Below are 19,289 nucleotides of genomic sequence, written 5' to 3' on the forward strand. Positions count from 1 at the left end.
CACACTCGTGTCAATCATCATGGCTGACCTGCATTTTAATAAGTCTTATGATTCAAGTGTTTGAAGATGTTCTAACATAGATGATATGCACAGTTTTATATTAAAGTTGCTTAACAGTTGTGCTGCTTCATGCTTGTGGAAATCAAAATAATCTTTTTTTCTTTTCTTTGATGAATAGACAGTTAAAAAAGCACAGCGTTTAGTTGGGATAGAAATCTGGTGTAAGTGTGAATTGAATATTAGCATTACATGTACTGTACAAGCGATGATTTTGATTGAATAATCATTTAAATTTGGGTCAAACCATCACATGACTTCAAAAGACTATAAGCGCACACGTCGTATAAACTACTTGGCGTTTTTTATTTCATGCTACAAATCATCATTCACGTTCGAACATTCTGCTAAACATCTCCTTTTGTGTCCTACTTTAGAAAGTAAGTCATACAGGTTTTGAGTAACATGAGGGTGAGTAAATTATATATTTTTTCAGAATTTCCTCCTATTTATTTAGCATTATTGACTGTTATGATAATACTGTCACTGTTTCATTAAAGCAACAAACCCTTCACCTGCAGTAATGACAGTCTTGAGCATTGTTGGGTGTAATGCATTCATTACAAGTAACACAAGTTACGTAATCAGATTACTTTTTCAAGTAACTAGTAAAGTAACGCATTACTTTTAGATTTACAACAAAGTTACTTTTTCAAATAAGTAACGCAAGTTACAGTGTTTTCACATTTATTGACGGGCTGCTCTCCTGTGTCCATGTTGAGAGAAATGGGGAGTAAGTGCAGAGGCGCGGTGGAAACATGATGGTTATTACAGTTCTATACTTAGGGCCAGAATTACTGAACAGGGCAAATAAGCATTTTCAGCGCTAGTTTTTAGTAAATCCTGATAGTCGTTTTTTATTTTATTCCAAAAGAGGGTTTGCACTGGCGTAAGCTGTTATTAAATCTGGCCCTTAATGTGAACATGCATATTTACTCATCTCACTTGTGCAAAACCAGATTCAGTATTCCTCAAATATGAATAGTGAAATGCAAACTCAGAATATTACGCAAACCTGCAATAATTAAACATGTTAAATAACATAAATATACTTTATGTATTTAATCTCACTTTATTAACCAATGATTTATCTTCGCTGCTGACCTTCTATGATCCAATTCCACCATATTAATAAGCAAAAATGACTTTAACTATAGCACAATTGTGTTTGGTTTGTTTGAGCGGCACCCTTTACTGTACAGGTGTGAATGTGCATCTCCTTCCTGAGGCTTATTCCTTTCACTTCTGATCTTTACTTTTGCCAATTATAGAACATTTGGGGTTTTTGTTATTAAAAAAACAAATAAACAAGCCCAGCCCAGGTGAGAAAAAGTAATGCAAAAGTAACGTGACACACTATTTGCCATAAAAAGTAACTAAGTAACACAATTAGTTGCTTTTTTAGGGAGTAATGCAATGTTGTAACACATTACTTTTAAAATGATCTTTCCCCAACACTGGTCTTGAGTGATTTAGTGCTTTAATATCATGCTTTAGTGACGTGGATAAGCTGTTGGTTGAGAAGGTGAAGTAGTTCACTCCCCTCGAGCACTGAAGTTTCGTCAGCATTCGCTGAACTGATGGTCCTCGCTGTCATGACAATGCTCTGCACTAATTAAATGTGGCGACATCCACTTTACAGTTCGATGAAGGAACACAGCAGCCAATTTACACCCTTTACACCCCCAGCCAGACGCCTGCCGGAATCACAGGCATCATGCACACTAATAAGGGCACTGAGGTTTGTGGCACTTCGATTAACTCTCTACATTTCACTGTCAATAATGGTGTGACGTTTCCACTTCGGTCAGATGGTTGAGTTTAATTTAAGACGAATGTTAATGGAATGTTCCGGGTTCAATAGAAGTTCAATGCTTACAACCAAATGACAGTCGGCATAATAGTCAGCGCTCGTCTGATATTGCTTAAATATTTCATCATATTACAGTAAATGTTTTACCAGTGACAGATTCTTTTTTTGGGGCTTTTAAAGTGTGAAGTGAACATATTTTTCGTGTCTGCTGCCTTTGACATCACAGCTCAGGGCAAGTAAAGGGCTTTAGACACTGGCTGAGATTGAAATTACATACTAATCTTACTAATTTACTTGCATATTTATTTAGATATTGTATAGATATCGTACAGTGAGCATAGTATGCCAGTGTGCTGTTTCAAATTGAGCATGAGTGTGTTATTGTTGTCATCAGCCAATCAGTATTGATGCCATTTTCCTGCAGATTAGTCACATGACATTTATGGTGCAGGTGATTGGCTACACACATTTCTGTGGTTCCATACACCATTTACTAAACCTAAAACTAAAAAAAAAAAAAAAAAAAAAAAAAATCATTAATTATTAATTAATTTTAAAATAAAATTTATTTATTAAGCTTAAAATAATAACACTAAAAACGTAAAAACTATATAGACATTTTAAAAATAATCATAAAAGTGACAAAAATAACACAACAAAATATTTATTTTTACTAAAATCAAAACAAAAATAGAAAATATACAAAAACTATTATACAAACCTTAATTATTTACTGTCATCTACTTGTACACATGCCGGATAGTAAGAACAATTTTATATTAAAACTAAAACCAATAAATAAAACTAAATAAAATAAAATAAAACAAAATATAAAATAAAATATAAAAAATAAAATAAATAAATAAATAAATAAATAAGATTCAGTTACACTTTACGATAAGGTGTCATTTGTTAACATTAGTAAATGCATTAACTAACATAACACTGAGCAATACATTTGTTATAGTATTTATTAATATTTTGATAACATTAGGTAATAAAACTAAAACTTCATTTATTGTTCATGTTAGTTCACCGTGCATTAAAATGTTAACAAATACAACTTTTGATTTGTTAAAAATGTGTTAGTAAATATTTTTTTTACCTACTTGAAATAAAATAAATGTTAATTGGAATAAAATATTAAATAATTAAAATATTAACTTGATGTAATAAAATTACTAAAACTAAAATTTGAACAAAAACTATACATTTAATTAAATTAAAATACTTTATAAATACTATTTCAAAATGTTAACAAAAACTATATTAGTATCTCAATGATGCTAAAATAGTGGTGTCCATGTGCCAGTCATTACGATGAATGGGAAAGCTGGTGGATCTCGATTACAAACATCCTTCAGTCAAAGTGACAGTCTGTCAGATCGTGTGATAACGACGTGATTCCGAACGGAACGAAGAGGAAGTATGACAGTCTCTGCTCTGCTGTAAGTAGTAATCTGCAATGAAAATGCATTTGGTGCATATTTGCATCCCTGCTGCGTGTGTGTAAAGTGTGTTATTTACATCATGCTGGGCTTATTTCATAGTTCATCATGTTTGCCAATGTGAGAGTTCCAGTGAAAGCGCGAGACTGCCAGTCGCCTCATTGCTGGAATTCAGACTCTGGGTGTAAATGTGTCTGTTTGCGGCAGCATCCGAAGCGAGGAGCCGGCTTTTATAAAGACAGAACAAAAAGAACAGACACACACGCTTCCATATTCCTGTAGACTGGAGGAAAAGAACTCAATAAAGCACGACTGTCTGTGAAAGATTACAAAAACACATCAGTTATGTATCAGTGGCTTAAAAATCATGAAATGCGGTTCCCAACCCATTTAACTTCAGTAATATGACACATTTCTGGGTGAATGAGGATATTCAATCATGTAGATGTAGAGCAGGATTTGATTCTATCCATTAGGATTTGACTGGATGGGGAAAAGAGTCTCTGCCTGACAGGTGATAAGAGGCATTATGGCATCATGGTTTCTTTGTTATGTGCATATATAAGGCTGCATTTATTTGATCAAAATACAATAAAAAACAGTAATTAAAATAATTGTGAATATATTTTAAGATGTAATTTATTCCTGTGATCAAAACTGAATTTTCAGCATCATTACTCCAGTCTTCAGTGTCACATGATCCTTCAGAAATCATTCTGATATTCTGATTTGCTGCTCAAGAAATATTTCTGATTATTATCAATGTTGAAAACTGCTTCATATTTGTGTGGAAACTTTGGTGAATGGTTTGAAAACTTTAGGTTTATGCATTGATATGTGCATTACTTCATATCCAAATTATGTCTATGTATTTATGCATTTTGTTGTGCGCTGGTGTGAATTACGGTGTTAATTGTGATCTTAATATCCCCCCTCCACACACAAGCTGTTATGATCCACTGTGTACACACACCTGTTGTTCTACCAGTTTGCCCACAACGACCCACTCTCAGTGTAATCTGCTCTCTAAATGTTTACTGACAGATTGAGTCTTGGAGATTTGTTTTCATCAAGGCCTTTCCTGTGAAGTCCTCACTGCTACTGGGAGTTCATGCGAAGCCTGATGGGAGAGTCATGCATTGTCCGCCCAGTGGCCAAGAACATAGTGGTGTGTTAGTGATGATGGGTAAGTGACAGGTGAATTTTACACCAGACTCAGGCCAGCAACCTTTTCATTTTTAACCTTTATTTAAATTTCTATGAACATTTTATTAATTATTCACACACGAATTTTACTCACTCGTACGAATTCGAACGGTTTTTGCTAAATCGTACATATTATACGAGTTGCCCGACTCGTATGAATTTGACCTGACTACCCCTGACCCCGCCCTAAACCTAACCATCAGGTGGGTTTAGATAAATCGTACGAATACGAATAGCCACCTTTACTCACTCGAACTGGTCGTGAGATAGCGTCATATAGAATTTTTCTTTTTGCATGCACTATTCCTTAAAACTGGTTTCAACAACAGGTTTCCATGTCAATACTGCCTCAATGTCCAGTCCATCCGTGCCAGACCTGTATTTTTATGCAGACTGTGTCGTCACACACACTCAGGTCAACAGAGAAACTTTAATTGTAGAATGCCATAAGTCAGTTGACGATGGACATAGTTTGATGATGGCAGAAGCAGAAAGTGTCCAGCCAGCACTCTGAAATTCAGGTTCCCATCCACAGTGAACGCCCTCAAGATTTATTGTCAAATTAATGTAATTCCCTGCACACCAAACCTCGGTGGGTGGAGGAGTGTAAGCACATCTGTGGAAGTGCAGACGCTGCAATATCATAAAACTAAACGTTTCTCCGCCAACAGAGACATGTGTACATTTGTTCACGGTCGTGCATCTGTGAGGAATCAGAGCGAGTAACTCGATCGATACAGCCTAGAGGCCTGCGCTTATGGCCTTACATGTGATGTATAAGCTCAGTGTTTATAGTATTTAGCAAATGCCTGTGATGTTCAAATAATAGTTTGAGGTGTTGATTACAGTGTTATTTTAGTAACATTGATCTACTATTACAGCTATATTATTTTTATAGCTATAGTATCTTGAATATATATCATATTATTATATATATATATTAATCTATTATTATAGCTATAGTATCTTGAATATATATATATATATATATATATATATATATATATATGGGCCATTCTACAGATTTGGTCCAAACTGCTGTCCCACAACCAAAAAAAAAAAAAAAAAAAAAAAAAAAAAAAAGTAAATATTAAAATACAAAAATAAATATTTTATACAAAAATATATATATATAAAAAAATCTTAAATATACATGCATGTGTGTGTACATAATAATTACACACAGTACACACACATATATTATGTAAACACAAGCTTTTATTTTGGATGCGATTAATCTTTTGACAGCACTAATACATATACATATATGTAATGACCCTGGTTGGTTATAGCTGTCACATTCTGTGGTGTTTTATATTTTGTTTTCAAGGACTCTTAGTTCATTTCCTGTGTTTCCTTTATATTTTCCTTGTTGTCATGCTTATTCATTGTTCATTGATTCTCACACCTGTTCCTCATTAGTTCCTCATTAGTATAAATTGCCGTTTGTTTAGTAGGTCCATTGTCTGGTGTTGTTTGTGTTTCATGAACACTGTTACGTTGCCTTCGCTTGTTTAGATCATCTTCGAGCTGAATTAAACTTAATAAAGTTCATGCAGCGTTTTAGATCAGCTTCGTCTCAGCTCGTCTTCATCCAGATAGGATAATGGATATTGAGGTTAAGTTTATCACCCTCGCTACCAATATCGGAATATACCACTCATTTCTGTCAGCTGGCCCTCGTTTTACTGGGTTGGAGCAAATTGTTATAGCCAGCTGAAATGACCTGATATAAGAGAAGGAACATGGATAGAAGCCTTTCTCTGGTGTCTGAAGTGTTCATACCCTTCAATGATTGCACCAATCACGACCACCGTGGAAACTGAGCCTGGGTTACAACAGTCGGCAACTAGATGAAAAATAGAAAGCTTACCCTGACCATTTATACCTGAAGATGCCATGCATTTACCCCTCATATTAGGCAAATGCTAAAATAACATGCATATTCTGTGTGGTTTAAGAGGAACAAAAAATAATGCTTGCTGTAAATGCATAGCATGTTTAGCATTAGCAGAAGGAAGTGGTGTGAATGTAGTCTTGCCAACCAAATGCATTCCTAACTTAAATCAACTCTAACTTTATCTCTCTAAACGAAGAGGTTTGAGGTTTTGGTATAAATATGTGAAGCAGTATGTGTAAGTATGAATAAATATAAATATGTGAGTGGTGCAGGTATTGTCGACTAGTGCATATCTTAATCAGCATTTCCATTCACTCAAGACGGACATCTCTTGAACAATAGCCATTTCTGAGTGAGTGAAGTGGGATAATGCTGCCTCTTCACTGGAAAATTCACGTGTTCTTAAATGAAAGTTAATTCCCCCTAATCCAGCTCATCTGCACTCAACTGCCGAGACCGAAGTCCAATACCCGGAAACAAGGTTTACGCTTGTCTTTTTTAATTAGAATAAACAGTGTGTAATCGCTTTTTCTGCTTTAGTGGATGCAGTTGAGATACATGTGATGAGCACACAGACAGAAGTGAATCAGAGAGAAAGTTCCAGGCCTGTGATAGTCTCTCAACAGATGGTCAATTTAATAGAATTTTTGATTATACTATTAAAGTGTTTATTCATATTTTGAATTAGCTTTTATTTTCATTTTAACTCATCAAAATAATTGAATAAGTATGAGATTTTTGAAGATAAAAATCTGGTATTCAAGAGTTTTGAAAATATGTTGAAATGACTTGATTCTACTTAAAAACACCATCTGAACTTGATTTTAAGTTGAATTAGGTTCAAAAAATGCAGTGTATTTCCAGCTTTCATTTAGTTTTTTTATTTAAAATAAAATTTATTTTGAATGATTTTTTTTTCATGTTAAATATTTCCATTTAGCTTTAATTTATTTTTTAATTCAGTTTTAAATTTCAGTTTTAAAGGAAACTTTTAAGTTTCCAATGTTCTAAGTTGATGTTTTTCATGCTTTATTGTATTTCAGCTTTATGGCAGTTAACAAAAACATATTATTTATTTATTTTTATTTTTTTGACTATAACACCACGGATTGAAATCCATTTTTATCGACAATGTATGGCCATATTGAGATACATAATTATATTAATTATTTAAGCAACTTTTCACATTTTTGGTGTTTTTCATCTAAAATGTATATTTTATTTTATTTCAGCTTTATGCAATAAAAAAAAAACTATTTATTGACAACCTGATATATGACTGAGATAAATAATTGAGTAATTGGTAAATGTTTGTGGCAAATCATTTTACATTTTTATGCATCTTATATAGTGTAACTGCTATATAGTGCACTAGTATTTATTATAGCATATAACCCTCACAGCCCTTGTCAACATGCCGTCTCCTCTTTCTAAATGCTATTGGCTTACAGAGATGTGGCATTAGGAATGTGCATATATATCTGTCCATGCAAAGGAAAAGGGCCCAGAGAGCCTGTATATGTGACAAAGTGTTTTGTTCACACTTACTTCCCTTTCACCCCTGGCATTTGTCAGGAGGAGTGACAGCATCGCAGACGAGAGCCTCATACATTATTGAGGAGCAGAGCCATCACACCCTCTCTTTCATTATCTGAGAAACCGTTAAAGCATGCGTCCTCCTCAAAGACTGGATGGGGGAAACAGTGTTTTTTGTTTGTGAGTTATGTGGATTTTCCTATAGGGGATCATCAGCTGATATGGCATAAATCAGTGTCATTGAGAAGAGGGACACATGGCTCATTCCCGCTCTGAGTGAATGTTTTAATAAAGAACATGAATATGGTTGAATTGCAATTTAGGAAGTATTTCTATAAATACTAAAGAAATCTAGAAATTGTATATTATATTATATTATATTATATTATATTATCATATTATAACACATTTGCAAGTTCCTGGTTTTCCCTTTGAATTAAGTTTATTTTTCTGACCCCATTGGCAGATTTTTTTTTTAATGTTTGTTTATTTTAAGAATAAATTCACTTATTTTTTATCTTTTTTTTTTTTCTTTTTCAGAAAACAATACTTATTATCTGAAGTTATTTTGATTCTCAAGCAAATGTACTTTGATTGAAATTTTTGATTGAAATTGTTTATATTTGTAACTGAAAACAAGACAAAAACACTGTGTAAGTAATTTTTTTTTTTTTTTTTTTTTGCAGTGAATGAACTGGCTTGTGTTAGTTAAAGCCCCTTTCACACAGAGATTCCGGAAAATACACGGATAATGTGTCCCGGGATTTGTCACGGGATCGTTTGATTTTGGTTCATTCACACTGCCAGTGATTTTCCGGAATCTGTGAGTGCGTTCACACACATCCCGTAAAGATCCCGTAAAGACACGTGACGTCAGGATGTCGAACGATCTCAGCTTCAGCACCTGGTCGGCACACCCCTTACGGCATTGGTCCTGGCTTTTGTTCACACAGGGCACGTTCTGGGACTGATCCCGGCAATGTTATAGGTGCCCCATTCCGGCATCAACCCCGGGACGTGTTTGCGTTCACACAGAAGGCACTCTGGCAATTTTACGGCAATTTCCCGGGATCAACGCGCTGTGTGAAAGGGGTAAACTGTTTCATTTCTTGAGTCAGCAGTTACACTTTTCGAGGAAATCAACTTACGAATGGCTTACTTATAGTTGAATGTATTATTTAACATTGAAGCGGTTCACCTTTAACACCAAGACCAGGTTTAGATCTCGTGCTTTTATCCGGCATTGATTTTTCTGCCCTAAAATTTCTCACCCTTTGCTGTGGAGAACCATCCGTCGATGTCCTCCGGGACAAACCGTACAAGATAATATTCAGCCTTTGAAAAGCCTCAACCAAAGCAGACTGGTTAAAGAGCTTTGACACAATCCCCAGTACAGTGTCTGGAAGTCATTTCCATCTCAATGACACACATCTCAACCCTGCTTTAACATTCCTCTAACAGAGATATAACAAATAACGGAATAATTAGATTCCGTGTTGAGGACCCCATATTAGCATGAGAATGAGAAAGTAATTAGTTGTACCTCCATGAGAGGGAGAGATCGGCGAGCTTAGCAAAGTCAGCTATATTGTTATTTCACTTTTCCAACAATTCTGATTGAAAGAATTGTCATGTTGTAAAACTCATCAGCGCCTCAGAGGAGCCTTTGTGGCCTTCCTGAAATGAAATAACGTGTGCCCGCAAGCTGGGTATTTGTACGAGTAGGAATTACAGGGCGAGGGGAGTAATTACATTTTATTGTTTCCCGTATTCACCTCTGTTCTCCACCCGTAGTTCGTCACGCTCCTCGCCATCAGCCTCCCTCTGAGAACATCCTTTATTATGACACTTTCCTCCCCCCGGACAGTAAATCTGATCCCCTTTCATTATGCAAATCAATTTCATTTTGGGCAAAATAGCAGGGAGTTGGTGAACAAAGAAAAAATTAGAAGAAGAATGGGGCCCTCGATGATTTTTTTTCTGCTGTAAATCAAATCCGTGGTTACTTGTCTTCTCAGTGTTATGTCAGTTTTATATTCCACATGCATTTTTCAAGAGATGTTTTCCTTGGAAATCTAGTGAGGTAGTTTAAATCTGCCATTAAAGTGAAACATCTGAGTCTTCCGAATTAAAATTACAACACAACACTCGGAAAATAATATACTGTATTTAGTCGGAAAAGGAACTGAACTGCAAGCCAAAGTTGGGTTGATTTACAAGGCCCGTGAGGAAGAAAAATCTATTTAACATCTCAGTTGTTTCTCCTAGAATACATTTTTCAGTATCCATTGACTTCCATGGTAGGTCAAGTTCACCTCTGGTCTGAGGTCAAGGTAAAGGGTGATTAAAATGAAACTAATTCAGTTGCATATATTGGCTTACAACTGCAATAGGTAATGACACAAGTAGTGTTTTTGATGGATGGATGGATGGATGGATGGATGGATGGATGGATGGATGGATGGATGGATGGATGGATGGATGGATGGATGGATGGATGGATGGATGGATGGATGGATAGTATATAAAGTGATAGATAGATAGATAGATAGATAGATAGATAGATAGATAGATAGATAGACAGACAGACAGACAGACAGACAGACAGACAGACAGAAAGACAGACATATAGACAGATAGATAGATAGATAGATAGATAGATAGATAGATAGATAGATAGATAGATAGATAGATAGATGATAGATAGATAGATAGATAGTATATAAAGAGATAGATAGATAGATAGATAGATAGATAGATAGATAGATAGATAGATAGATAGATAGATAGATAGTATATAAAGTGATAGATAGATAGATAGATAGATAGATAGATAGATAGATAGATAGATAGATAGATAGATAGATAGATAGATAGATAGATACATAGATAGTATATAAAGTGATAGATAGATAGATAGATAGATAGATAGATAGATAGATAGATAGATAGATAGATAGATAGATATCAGATAGATAGATAGATAGATAGATAGATAGATAGTATATAAAGTGATAGATAGATAGATAGACTGACAGACAGACAGACAGATAGATAGATAGATAGATAGATAGATAGATAGATAGATAGATAGATAGATAGATAGATAGATAGATAGATAGATAGATAGACTGACAGACAGATAGATAGATAGATAGATAGATAGATAGATAGATAGATAGATAGATAGATAGATAGATAGATAGATAGATAGATAGATAGATAGATAGATAGATAGATAGATAGATAGATAGATAGATCGATCTGTAAATCTGGGCACTGGATGAGAAAAATAGAAGTATTACTGCAGTAATAATCCTCTAATATCTCCACTTTGCCCTTGACCGGGTCACATTATCCTGGAGTTGTTCCTCAGGGATTGCACACATGCAGTCTTGTGTAAGACTCTCTGGATAAAAGTGTCCACTAAATACTGTTATCACACTGAATTCAGTCATGCAGCACAGTTATAAAGCAAGTAGACAGAAGAATTTATTTCCAGAGCATCTGATGTCTAGCTCGCTGCATTTCCCAATCAAGTTAATTAAATTGTTGGTGGGCAGAGGAAGCCAAAATTATCGTGCGTCTTCCGGATTGATCAAAGCGAGGCTTCCTCGGAGCAGGGTCGCGACCTCTCTCCACATGAGCCGCTGACTGACGCCGAGCTGTCTCAGCATGCCTGCTGATGCCAAGCACACACACACACACACGCGCCAGAGTCGCCATTGGCAAGGTTAGCATCCTCCCCACCCTCTTGTCTTTGATTGAAAATAATGAGGATGTCACTTTGCACTGCAGCATCCAGAGAAGCAAGAGTTTTATCATGCAAACAAATAATTTTTTTGACGGAAAGATCTTCTGTCTAAAAAGTTTTGAGTTTCAAAAGCTTCACATTTCCAGTTGTGCTTTATTAAAATGCATGCATGAGCACAAGAGAGCTGCATTCACATTCAAGGCCTCGGTCAGTGTTGTTATTTATATTGTCACCATAACCTATCCTTTTCTTAAGCCTATTGTATTTTTATAAACAACGAGTAGTGCGATGGAGGCAGAGAGGAGACTCGGTCATATACGTCAGGCCAGAGAATGCGACAGCATCATTTATCTTTCTGTTGGTTCAATGCTTGCGAAGTTTCACCAGGGACATCTGATACTGTACAGTCTTCCTCTTCACAAACCTAAAATAATCACACATGACCTTGTTTCAGTCCCTCAGAAATTGGCAGCGATTTAAGATCCCAGAGGTCGAACAGGAACGTATTCCAATGAGATCCAAACCGCAATATGTAGAACTATTTGGAGACCTGAAAAGCTGCTGAAAGTAGCGATGCTGCAAATCAAACAGCAGATTCATCATGCAGATGATGCTGATCAGGAGAGAAATTATTTACAATATCTGATGGAATTGACATCCAACTGAACTGTGAAATGCAAAAAGGGGCATTTGAGAAATTGTCAGTGTCTAAATTCATACTTGCATTCATTCATACTTTCATTCATTCATGCTTTCATTCATGCATTCATTAATGCATTCATTCATTAATGCATGCTTTCATTCATTCATGCATGCTTTCATTTATGCTTTCATTTATGCTTTCATTCATGCATTCATTCATTCATTCATTCATTCATTCATTCATTCATTCGTTCATTCATGTATTCGTTCATTCATGCTTTCATTCATGCATTCATTAATGCATTCATTCATTAATTCATGCTTTCTTTCATTCATTCATGCATGCTTTCATTTATGCTTTCATTCATGCATTCATTCATGCTTTCATTTTTTCAATCTTTCATTTTTTCATTCTATGTTCCCTTTATTTTAGTACAGTATTTCATTAAACCATGTCATTTGACTTTGTTTTCAAGTCAGATTCATTTAAAATTTTATCGTTTATCATAATATAATTTTTTTTAAATTGTTTGTTGTAAATGTATTTGCAAATACCCATCGCGTTGACAAGTGCTGTATATTCTTTCTAGTATCTCATTTCCTATAATGAAAAAGGTTATAAAGGTTAAAAGTTAAAACGGGACTTTTTTTTTTTTAAATAACCAGTAGTTGTGAATCATGATTTACTTAATATTGCTAGTCAGAATCAGATTGTATTAAGGACAATAAGGGGAGTATTTTATTGCAAACATTTTCTGACAGTCTCTTTGGTTGAATGCAAATATATAAATATGCTAATTGTGAGTTTAACTTTTAGGAATACACTAGCATATACATGACCTTACAGCTACAGATGTGGACTACTGTATATTCCTGTGATTTGAGGACACTGTGGTATATTTTCAGCCTTACCTGAGACAGGTGAATCAAAGGTTAGCCAGTTAAATATTCCACTCAAATATACTCAACCCAGTATCCATCAAACACAACATCGCACGGAAGAAACATCCTTCATTTATCAACTTAAACGGTGGCAGGTTTGTCCTCTGGTGCTTGACTCTTGTGAGAAGCGCATCAGGCTAATAGATCAGCTCCATTTTCAGCTAATGCCTGCGAGTCAATACTCTCCTCGGAAGACGCCAAGCGCTGAAAAGTGATGGTTATTACAGGGATGCCCGTTTAAAGTGCTATTGCTGTTTTACAGCAGGTGTTCTGCAGTTTTTTCTCTGCCGTCAAGCAGTTTAGCATACTCATGAAAATGATCACAATAACATTTTTTGCATAGAGTTATGGGGTAAAATCTCGACAGCTGCAGCGGACAGATTTTAGTCCATAAACACATCAGCGTCTCCCGACATCATTTATTTGGACTCATCCATCATACAACATCATATGCAGTATGAACACTGCTTATAATAAGATCTATACATTTACTGTACACACACACACACACACACATATATATATACATATATATAATATTCTTGATTGGCGACCTAAAAAATAGTGCAGAATCTGAATTATATATATATATATATATATATATATATATATTGTAAAGGTTATAAAGGTTTAAAGGTATTTAAATCACCTATTTTCTAAGTCTGTGTTCTCAGACTTCTTGATTGCACTATGCATAAATATGCTTTTTGCTGCATAAGCGAGCTTGAAATGGAAAGATATGTGACAATTAATTATGAGTATTTTTACATCATTAGTTTTATTAATGTCATATGCAAATGAGAAGGGCAGTGATTCGTTTGCGGTCTCCTAGATGTGAGTAAACAGATCATTAAACTTACTTTTTTTTTTTCTTTTGAGAGAGAGAGAGAGTTTAAAAGGATTCACACTGTAACTCGGAATCACTAACCAATAGAAAGCAAACCCTTGAACAGAGACAAATACTATAGATTACTTCTGATTGGAGTGTAACCGCTAGTTGAATGGTCAACATTGACATTTGACCTCAGCAGAGTGGATTCACTATGTGAAATCAATAACCTAAACATAAGATGGTAATTAAGAGTGTGGGTGATTATGACAACTCAGTTCATGTCTCATTAGCCTTTGCTGCCACTTATATTATGAAGATCTTTCCATGTGCAATTCTTGTCATTTTTATTGCAGATATGTCCTTGTGATTTCATACCATTCTGTGTATGTATAAAACTGCTCTTGTGAACTGTTGACATTTAATCAATGATTTACATATTTTACCTACTTCTTTGCACAATGGAGATATTCATTTACCATATCAAATCTGTGTTGAGCAAAACATTTCATTACAGTCTTTAAACTGATAAAGAGGTTAATTAAAAAATAACTTGGACAATTACACAGCTTTGTGTCAACCATACCTTTTAAATAAAGCTACTTTTGTCCCTACTTGTATCAGGCACATTATTAATTGCCGTTATATTCACAATTAACAAGACATAGTAATTACCCCCTCTCTCTTTCCTAATGGCATCCCCATGTTGAATGGATGAGAGTAAGATTAGTATCTCGGAAGGGGAAGACAGCTGAAATAAATAATGGTCATTAGAGGGTGTTCACCAATGTGTCTCGAAGGCAACTTTCTCGTCTCCTGCCTATTAGTCCTGCTCGGATGCGCTGGAGTTTTTCAGAAAACCACATTTACATTAGAGTTAAAAATAGGTGTGATGATAATTTGATTATCATCCCAAAGCTTGTTGTCAAGGTCTCGCAACAAACACTTATAACGTCTGTGTAAGCATGTCACTGACATATGTTTGTATTTGGTCAATTTAGATCAAGAAATTGTAGTTTTTCCTCTGTATTTTGTCACATTGCAAACAGTGACCCACAAAAACCATTTCCCCTTGGATTCACAAAGCTGCATTACATTAGTTCATCACTAAATCGAGTGTGTGTGTGTGTAGGTGTGTGTTTGTGTGTTTTCACACCAAAATGACTTGCTATAGAAGGATTAATTTCTATATTTATTGCATTCGGCAACATGTTACATGCAAGTCTGCCCTACACTTGGACTATAAATCTCCACAATGGTATCAAGTCATCATACTATGCAAAATTACAGTAAAATCTGCAACTACAGCCAATAAATGCCAACCCCCTCGAATGCAATTTCACACTGTTTTGTACTCCTAGACAGTAATTAGATCAAATACACTCTGATTTAACCTCTGCCACAAAGCATGCTGGGTAACCAGCAGTGACACATCACTTTATTGTATATCAGTATTGAAAATGTAAAATATCACCCAGCCTTATCAGGATAATCATGAATGAACAAAGAGTTATAGGCCTATCTTGGTTTTCTTTATGGCAAATGAAGTGGCGATGTATTGAAAAATGCGATGCACTAAAATGCATTTTGCTGTTCAGTTCATGACATGTTGATTCAGTGGGTTCTTCTCAAACGAACCATCCTGAGGGATTCGTTTCATTTTTTCACTAAGGGATTTTTCAGATTGATTCAAACTGGTAACTCCTGAGGTCTTTTTGATCCAGTCATTAAAGAACAGAGTCGTTTGTTCGGTACTCACACTACATGTGCATACATTTTCAAAATATGCTGCATATTTAGCATTAATTTATTCCCACTCTTTGAAAGTGACGTGACAGTGTTTGAGATGTAAAGGTTCTGTGGTACTAAATCTCACTGACCGACAGAAACACAGATCTCTTTTCTGCTGTCATTTGTCAGATTTGGTCACTGTCTGGCGACTACAGAGATCAGTTATTAATTTAAGCAACACTTTTATCCAAAATGAATTCAGCATGACTTACAGTAAGTATGAGAACAGTAAAAGAAACACTGCAGTGCGATTCAGAGTCTGCACTATCCATAAGTCTTTCGTTTAGGATGCATGCCCACTTTATAAATAAATACCGTATTGATCGCTGTTCATGGCAGAGGGCAGTTAGTTTATCGAGAGCGAGGACATATTGCTGAGATAATTGCTGCTTCAGTTTTGATGGATTTTTCACGTTCATAAACTGTGCAAATAGTATGATCACATTGACACACGGAATATTAATCTTGTGCAATGAGCTCACCTCGCTTGCATGCATATATATATATATATATATATATATATATATATATATATATATATATATAGGCAGGACCGGAAGTAGTTTCTAAAGGTAAAAGATGCATGCATTAAACATGCCATCCATCCATCCATTTTCCAAACTGCTTGTCCTGCTGGTCAAGCTTTAATATTTTATTTAACTTATATTTGTTGTGTTGAGATCCTTAGTATTCATGCTCCTTTCACTGACAGTGTTGGCATTGTTTAGTCTTGGATTATTGCTGATTGTATTACAGAGACGTGAAGGACAATCTGCAACTAAAAAAACTCGAAACCCAACGCAGTCGGTCTGATAGTGAGTTCGACCCAGCAGAGAGACCTTGGAATAAATCACTTCTACAAACATCACACAGAAGTCACTGCACACAGGAGACGTTTTTTGGGGGGACTACATAAGACCCTGAGATGAAAGTAAATTCAGTAAATTAATTGAAAATGAAAACAAGGGAAGAAAGATATTTGTGGTTCCCGTGAGATAGTGCTGAATGAAGGAAAGAGTAGCAAAACCAATTTTCTCACAATAATAATGGTCTCTGTTATTTTTTAATTAAACTTTTTAGTATGTGCCGAAGTAGGAGCTGAACAATGCTTTAGAACCGATGTTATGATTCTGAAGAAAAATATTTGAGTGATTTGCATAACTTTAACATTGTGCTACTAAAGAAAATAACAAAATGTGCAATATGCAAAATGTGCACAAATTAAGAGGTATGTGAGTCGTAATATAGAACTATTTAAATAAAAAATTATAAATCAAAACGGCCGTGAAAAAATCAGTCTCTAATTGAATCAGTCTTGTTCCTTGAAGGATTTGTTCTTGAATAAATCTTTTCACAGAATGATTCCATGACTCACTCATGAAGAGAGTCACTGTCGCCACCTACTGGCGTACACGAACACGGCTGCGTCGTGCTTACGCGTACTTATTTTGAGTATCGCCACCGCTAAAAAAGTATGTTCTATATGGGATGTACACACTCTACATTTGCAATGCTGTCATTATCATGTTACCTAACAGCAGCAGTTGTGTCGCTTTACCACCATTTAAAAATCCTCTCCCGTGGCCTCATGGGATAGTAAAGTGTCCATCATATGCACATAGGTCATCCGGGTACTTTTTGCATACTCTTTTATGAGTACTGTGAATTCAGACATACTACTTTTGTTACATGCTGTTTTTCGCCTACTGTATAGTAGGGAAGTGTGCGATTTTTGGATGCAGCCACTGATTTGATTTAATCACCAGTGTCATTTCTCATTTCATTTATTTATTTGGATGGGACAGTGCATATTGATGAACGTGCAATATAAGTTGACGTAAATACGCCGGATTTAGCACAATGCTAATTTCCATCCATAGTCCCATTGTGAGCTGAATCGTCCTTTAGGAAGAGACCTTAATCAGGGTAGATGTCATGATGAATTTGAGCTGCTAGATTGCGTGCAATTTACACAGCTCGCAACTCCAAAAACTGTTTTATGGAGTTTTTATTGATTTTTTTTTAAATATGTTGTTAAACAACAGCACATTCAATAGAACACACTGTACTTCTTCCTCGCTGTCGCGTTTTCATTCCTGTCAAAAAAGAATAATATGACGCCACCCTGAAGGTCTTTAGGATTGTGTGGTTATTTGAAACGAGATTGCAAACGTTTAACTCTGCAGATAGTCTGAGCATAAATCAATGTTTTCTATACCTTTAAAAACCAGTTCAAACCAGTTTACTTCCATCAAAAATAAACATGCATTTTTATTGGTAAGCCTATCCTATTTAATAATGTGCAGTGTACTACCATTACATTCTCTGTTGCCTGTTTTATTCGGACACATTTTCAAAAACCATCCAAATAGTAACATGCTCTCATTATATTAAACTGAATTCAAATATTCCCCCTCCTCACCCTATATAGCCTGCCTGCAAAGCCAATTTAGTTTGGGCTGATGATGGGGCGGACAGCAAGCGTGTTCTTGGATAGTCATTTACTTTCTTGTTTACGAACTGCCACCACTTATGCATCCTTCTCTCTCTCCCCTTATCTTTCATTTTACACTTGACCAAGCATCTGAAATGAACCTTGAGGAAGCAAACACCAGGCACTGCCGATTATAATTTTTCAATCATTTGGAGAGGTGGTGTATTAGTGGAAATAGGTATCTCAGTGACCTGTTGTCGCTGTGATAAGAGGCCAGCATGGCCCTCATTAGACACACGCAGGATTAAGGGGCTAGAAGAGGTTATTTTGACCAGCGAATGAATGCATTGTAATGAGACTCCAATGTAGGAACATAAACACACTTCGACATGCACTTTAATCAGAGAGGAGGAGTCCGTTCTGCCACTCTTACGCTCTAGATGGAAGGAAGGATTTGCGAGTTTTGAATGTGCTGATGACATTTAATCTGTGTGGAGGATGAACTCTCATATTTCAAGTAGTGACTGACACGGCTCGTTGCATGCGAGGAATATTGATAGAGGCAAAACAAAGCACAGAATACAAATGTTACCTTTCCAAAAATATGTGATGTCCCAAAATGCAAACTAAAATAGAAAGTAAGTAATATATTTCACAAGTGTCGTTACAGGTGCGTATATTTAAATATTGGACATGCAAAAAGTATATTATTTATTTAGATGGTAATCGAAACGTTACCAGACATTATACCAACTATAAGTAACTCTGAATGTCAACTAGCAATTATTAGAGTATTAGTAGACTGTCTGCTTAATATCTGCTAACACTTTATTTTGATGCTCCACCAACAGAGGTTAGTAATTTTACAGCACATGTCTACTTATTCTAACCCAAACCCTAACCTAACAGTTTACTAATACTCTGATGAGAGTTAGCT

The sequence above is a fragment of the Squalius cephalus genome (genome assembly GCF_949319135.1).
Source record: "Squalius cephalus genome assembly, chromosome: 10".
Taxonomy (NCBI): Eukaryota; Metazoa; Chordata; class Actinopteri; order Cypriniformes; family Leuciscidae; genus Squalius; species Squalius cephalus.